At 43.3% G+C, this 7112-nt stretch overlaps 1 protein-coding gene across 9 annotated transcripts in view; it reads right to left on the bottom strand.

Annotated features, from left to right (window-relative positions):
• Positions 1 to 7112, bottom strand: part of OSBPL3 (oxysterol binding protein like 3) — a 153240-nt gene that overhangs the window by 110639 nt on the left and 35489 nt on the right. For all 9 annotated transcript variants that reach the window (XM_025208102.1, XM_025208103.1, XM_025208101.1 and 6 more), the window contains one exon: positions 1903 to 2019. The gene's annotated coding sequence lies outside the window, so the exon portion shown is untranslated. The remainder of the gene's footprint in view (positions 1 to 1902; positions 2020 to 7112) is intronic.

The following is a 7112-nucleotide window of genomic DNA, read 5'->3' as shown; positions in this document are numbered from 1 at the left end:
GGGGGGGGGACAGGGACAGTGGGGCATGAGGTGAGGGGGCGCCATTCCATCAGTTGCTCCCACTCAACTCTAGCCCTTCAAAAGCAGCCAGCATCCCTGTGCAGTTGCTTCCTCCCCTTACCTCTCCCTCCCCTGCTGATAGTCCTGAAGATGGAAGGGAGAGGGCTGGGGAGGGGGGCAGTTTGGCAGCCTCCTTGGTGGCTGCCAGAGCACTCCCATCCGCTGGCCAGGGCCAGGGCAGGCAGGTTCCAGCTTCCCCAACCCAACAGGTGAATATCTGTTGGGTCAGGGCTCTAACTCATGGTGTTTTACATAAAGTGCCATGAGTTAGGGTGGGGCCCTGAACTTTTGTAGGTCAAGGAGACTCTAGTGAACTCTGGGGCATCTAGATGCTACCCCAATACTTATAAAAACAAACAGAAAGAGGCATTGGTGTTTTGTCCACATCTAGATTAATTTATAAACTGGAACAGAAGTCAAGTCTCACAGTTGGCTCAGGAGTCCACTGTACAACAACACAGTGTATAAGAGGAAGAAGGCATGTTGTGTCCAAAAATAAGGTCACTTCCCATTCCAAATCGGGACTAAAGGGTTCAAAGAGACTAAAACCTTTTCCTAGTTGTAAAGACATCAGAAGGGTTGGGGGGTTTTTTGTTTTTTTTTTTAAATGTGTTTAAGAGAAGTAGTTCTCAAATTTGGCACTATCAAATTGGATCAACTGAACTAAAAGGTTGAACAAAACAAAATACGTCACACCCCCTACTCCCAAAGCAGCAGCAGCAAAACCCAAGCCCCCGCCAAAAAAACCCACATCCCACAAACACCTTTCTGGTTAAGATAGAAATGGATGATTAAAAAGGATGTGGCTCAAAACACACAGAGACACTGATCTCATTTATAATCTCCCAATGGCCTTCAGAGAAGAGGTAAAAACCAAGTGGGCAATCTTAAAATTGAGTTGAATTATGATTTATAATGAAACATATTAAAATCCTTTCCATTTAAGTGAAAGCAAAGAACACTTGATATCAGGTAATTTAAACAACTAAAAAAATAAAGGTCTTATAAAACTTGAAGCGTTTCCACAACAACAAAATACATTAAAGCAGAAATTGAAATACAATTTAAGAAGCTGCTAGTTTCATGACCGATTTTAGTAATACTATTTCCTTTTTTTGTTAAAGACTTGACCTATATTATTTAAGAATTTTTATGCATTTTTCCCTTTTGTCAAGGCAAAATGCAGGCTTCACGTACATCCAATGAAATGTAGAGACCCAAAGTATGGAGAAGCCATACTAAGAACAGAATGCAACCCAAAACTGAAGGACACCAGAATGCATTACAAACTTAATGCGTTGTTTCATTTGTCTACTGTTTATTTTAAGACTCACTTCAATGCAACTAGCTTTCTATAGCAACAGTAGTCATGACCTATAGCAGTTTTTACAATGAAATACTGGGCAAAAATTACCTTGCGTGTGTAGCCAGAATTTTCTTTCCTCAGTGCTTAGCAACCATATTCTTTGTTTTGTTTTCCTTCCTCCCACCCCTCCTGTGAGCTCCTTTTCAAAGGTGCCTTGGCACAGTATATGCCAATACAAATGATACATAAATCTATCAGGTAAGGGGAAATGTGTAACTCCCAATGAAATTTTAAATTAGATAATTTTAGAGTACCATCAGTGCGCTGTCAAACAAACAAGAGAAAGATGTTTGTAAGTATAGCAAATGTAGCATTTACAAGTATGGAAGTGGCATAAGCCCTCATAAATTAAATTATAAATTGGCCCACTGAGCAGTAGAAAGAAACTAAGAATAAGGTTATTCTGTAATAGTCTAGTATGGCAATTGCTATCGCTTTCTTGCAAAAAACCCAAACAAACAAACAAACAAACAAACCTCTCTGTAGCATTGGCCAATGACAGGTTATTGAAGATGCCAGGTGAAACAAGTAGTCCATCTATCTGCAACAATTTTTGGTTTCCTTCCTCATCATCCTTTAATAAAATGTACGAGCTAGGGTAGACAGAAAAAAAAAAATCACAAAAAGGCAAGAATGCACATCAGCGATGAGGAAAGACGACAAGAACAATGGAGAAACAGTACAGGCAAGAGTCACAAAACTAGTACTGATTGTCTCTAAGGTTTATTTACGTTGTGTTATTTAAAAGATATGTCCAAAATACTTGTATAAGAGCATGGGAAAGTGGGGGGTGGGAAGAGAGAACAAGAGACTAGATCATTCAAAACCAAGGCGGCAACTGAACCTCAGGAAAACATTTTTCTTCTCCTAATACATAAAGAGATACGAGATCTACTAAGCCTAAAAATTTTGAAGAACAGAGTAATTAGCACACAAAACCTCAAAAACAACCAACCAACCGAAAAAAAAAACAACCCCCCAAAACCAAATTCATGCACCATTCACCATATTAAATCCAGGTAATGTTTTCTTGGCTTAAAGGAACTGCTTTGTAGTCAAAGCTGTGTTGATAAGAAAAATAAGTTTATGTATGAAGCACATTTAAAAGGTAATTTAACCAGTGAAAGTGATTTTGAAATGCTTTGTCATATTTAAAGTTTAATTTTTCATTTGCATGCAGCTTAACACAAGTCACAATTAAAATAGGAATGCTATTATAATAAAAAAAATGCATCACTTATCCCCCTCTGGCATAAATACATAATAATTCAGAATCTGAATGTATAATAATCCGTATAAGTGTGTGTATGCATGCACTCGCATACACATATTAACCTCCCGATTAGCAAATTAGTACCAACTTTAGTGTGATGTTTACAGTTAGCCAAAAGTCAATATATTTTAACGGTTTCCAACTGATGAGAATTAGCCCCTCTTAAGAATGAGTACAACAACAAGAACTACAAAATTACAGATGTAAAACAAAAATAGAGCAAATAAATTAAATCAAAGGTTTCTGGTTGAGAATTCAAAAATCAACTCAGCCTTGCAGCCAGTATTATATCATCGTTGGTATTAGTATGTACTCAAATTAGCATGCAGCCCAATTCCACTAACTGGGCAGTCGCTGAAGACGTATTTATGTATTAATGCCTATTCCTTGGACTTCCGGTGAATATTTCAATAGTTTGACGGATCCATACATCCCAGTTCCCCCAAAAGCCTCTTGGGAGAGGACCAAACTGAAGCACTTTTTTTTTTTTTTTTTACTACACTTTTCCAATATCAACATGTTTTGGCTCAAAAGCGACAAGCCATGAGAAGCCTAAAGATTTTAGAACTAAAACTACAGGCAGTCCTCGGCTTACAACGTTTCGAGTTACAACATTTCGCACTTACGACGTTTATAAATTGACACCGTTTCACCTTTCTGACATCAGTTTCGACTTTACAACACTTATCCGATGCGACACCATGTCAGCAAACAAGTTCACTGCGTTGCCCATCTCCCTGGAGAACATCTGTCCAAACTTCCTTGGACACTTTCTTTAAGAAAGCAGACAAGACTCCAGAAAAACTTGGAGACAAGACTCCTGAGAAGACTTCAGCCAAGAGCCTTTCAAAAAGTCCAGCAAAGTCACCTCAAGTAAAACCTTCCAAATCAATGCGATTGCTATTTAAATACATTAATGTAGCTATATTACTCATCTCTAATTGATCGAATACAAAATTCTGGGGTATTTTTGGTGAAAACGGGGGATTAGTTCCTGAACCAAGGCCCAATACCCTATTTATAACATTGTTTCTTATGAGAAAATTGGTTCCTAGTTGCAACGTTTCAACTTAAGACGCGGTTTTCAGGAACCAATTGTGTCGTAAGTCCAAGGATTGCCTGTACAAACTGACTTAGCTACAAGTATCGTTGGACAGGTTCCTTTCATAATGGGCAAAATAAAATTGAAGGTGGGGGAAGGGGTGCTGGGGTTGATTGGGGAAAGGCAGCTTTGTAGGAATAAGCGGCCATTTACCATTGCAATTGATTTAGACATAAAAAGAGACACTTCAAAAAACTTCTAATGTAAAGGATTTGCTACCCAACAAAACAAATGTGCGGGACAACTCCAAGTAAACAGGCCCTGTACTTGCTTTCAAAGAATAACTATATTCTGGTTAGGAATGACACACAATTACACTAGTATTTCTTTAAACAAACGACTGTTACAACAATTGCAATGAAGCAACTTTTTATGTTTACAATATTTGTCTTGTACTTATCTCCTACTAGCATAAACAGAGTCAAGTTTTCTACAGACATTATATGAACATCCACAAGTATTGAAGTCCATTTAGATGTGGCATTTCTGACAAATTAGTGGTGGCTTAAACCAAAAAAAACCCAAACAAACATTTTTACAACACAACTCCAACTTAATTGCTCCTGTTTTCATCCATTTTTTGAGCATTTACTTCCCAGGGAAGGTGGGGAAGGGAAATAAATATATTTCTCTATATTTCTTTAGCTTTCTAAAAATCTGAAATTGTAAAATATCTGCCATTTAAAATAAACTACTACTACTAGTGTACAATTTGCAAGTTGTTAGGGATCAGTTGAAAACCAGTAGTATTAAGTTCCAGCTGATGCCCATAAGCCCAGAGGCGACTGAAAAATAAGAGACTCTTACTTAAGAATATGAATCATACATAATACCCTTTTAGAAGAAAAGAAAAAACCCTCACAAATCAGAAAGACATCTCTTTAATGACAGTTCATTATGCAGGGTTGTTTGTTGGAAATGATTAGATAAAGAATTATATGACCATGGACAGAGAGAACTTAAAAATCAGTAGTGTAGTAGCCATATACAAACATTTAGTTTCTCCTGAAAGAACTGCTGCTCTCAGGAGAAACCATGAATATACTAGGGGTACACTGATCAAGATTTTCGTGGCTGATACCAATGGCTGATTATTGACCAGCCATATTGGCCAATACCGATCAGATTGCCAATATGCAGCCAGGCAGCTTAGAGAGCAGTGTCCGTTTGGTAAGTCTGTGGGCGTGGAGGAGGGAAGGGGCATGAGGGGATAGATCAAGGCCCCCCACAGTGAGGCAGGGAGTGGGGTAGGGGCCACCCAGCTGGGAAAGGGCAGGCCATGGGATGGAGCCATAGGCAGCTCCCCATGCTGCACACACCCAGGGGAGATATGGGGGGCGGTATGTGCCCCCCATATTTGTTTTACAGGTTGAGGGTGGGCTGCCAGCTGCAGCCTCTTCCCAGCAGAGAAGGGGCTGGGTTGCGGCTGCGCTGGGAGGTGGGTGGGGGTTACAAGGTGGGCTATAGCCACCCCAAAATTTCCCATAGCTACCTTGTAGCCCCACCTCCCAGCACCACGACCGTCTGCCCTACCAACACCTGCCCCAGCCACAGCCACAGCCCAGACTCTCCATTGGGAAGAGCCTGGCACAGCCCCAAGCCTGCAGTGGGCAGCCCACCCTCACCCCATGCACAAATCCAGGGGTCACATGCCCCCCCCCATGCTTCCCCCAGGGTATGCACAGCAGAGGGAGCTGCTCCCCCTCCCCATCCCCCTTATGTGAGCCACCCACAGCTCCATCCCTTGCCCCACCCTGACCTGGCTGGGCAGCACCTGCCCCTGCTCCAGCCCCACTCCCTCCTTCCCTCACCATGGGGTCCTCAATCCCTTACTGTGGGGGCCTCAGTGCACCTCTAGAATATACAGATCTGTCCAATACTTTTCCCCCCAGAGCTAAAGTAGCTGCCTCAGGAGGAATATAACCTGGGAACAACCAGGGTTAAATCATTCCCAAGACAGTTTCTCCTGGAAGAGCAAATGTCCTTGCCCTTCTGAAAGAAGTCACAGCACAGTCAAGTAGCATGCCAGGGTACTTTCCTCCCCACAGCCTCTCCTCCCCACCCAAGACTGTTGCCCAGGCTTGACTCTACTACTCCACCTGAGCAGAAGTAGAACATGGCCCCGTCACAATCCCACACTGTGCTGCAGGGAAACAGAGGCTGACTCCAAGCAGTCTCGGTCAGCTAAGCAGGGCTTCCCTGTGCACTGATACCACCTGCCACCAGGCAGACAGATTGGGCCTACAAAGCACGCTGAGATGTGTACATAGAGGGACCCTAACTGTGCAGCCTCAGCACTGCAAGCAATTTGGTCTTCAGGGGCTCAACAGTTGAATGTCTGTTCAGCTGTTTCCAGGTAAGCTTCTCTCTCAGGAAAACCAAACAGGAGAATTCTCCTTAATGATTTGAACATGTGTACATAGCCAGTGAAAGGGGCAGGCACATTACACTAGTTCCTATGACTTGGAGATAAACAGCCCTCTCATTCAGTATTGCCTTCGTGAACCCTGCTGTGCCTGCAAGTTTCGAAACAACATGCTTTGACACTCTTCAAGTCTGGTTTGTACTATCTAAATTTTCACCATCTATATACATCTCTCTCTATACACACGTGCACACTCCCCCCCACCCACCCCCAATAGCTACTCAGACAGTTTTGTTACCAAAAAGCTGTCAAGCCTCCTTTTGGGGCATATAGTATTTAAAAGTCTAATCCAGGGGCAGGCAAAATCCAGCCTGCCAGGCCATTTCATGTGGCCTACAGGGCCCCTAAAAAAATTTAGAAAAGTAATATTTATCTGCCCCTGGCTGCCTGTCAAAGATGACAGAAGTCAGGGGCAACAGAATCCAGAGGGAGCCAGTGGCAGAAATAAACAGCCTCAGCAGCAATTCCAGCCTAGTCCCATCCCCACTCCAGACCCCCCACCCTAAGCCCCAGGTGAAAGCCTCTGGTCTGGGGCTGTACCTGCCTCCCTGTGCTGAGGGAAATACAGATATGGGGGGGGGGAAGGAGGCAGGGAAACATCATGGGCTATCGTTCCAGTCATCAGGGCTGGCCAGGCTAGCTCCTGTGGTCCTAGCACTGCAGCTGGGAACTATGCAGTACCGGCAGACAGGGTGGGAGTGGGGAAATGACTTCAGCAGGCAGGGGGAAGGGACAATAAGAAGGTACACAGAGCACAGCAGTAGGTGGGTGAGAGCATGGGGCCCGCACTGGTGCATTAGGGCCAGAGCTGGTGGGGCCCAGAGCAGGGTGGGCAGGAGCATGGGGCCTGGGCTACGAGGGGCTCCATGGAATTGGGCTGCGCTAC

Source organism: Alligator sinensis, unplaced genomic scaffold (assembly GCF_000455745.1).
Source record: "Alligator sinensis unplaced genomic scaffold, ASM45574v1 scaffold978_1, whole genome shotgun sequence".
Lineage (NCBI taxonomy): Eukaryota > Metazoa > Chordata > Crocodylia > Alligatoridae > Alligator > Alligator sinensis.
Note: the sequence above shows the minus strand (reverse complement) of the source record. Positions and strands in the feature narration are given on the sequence as shown.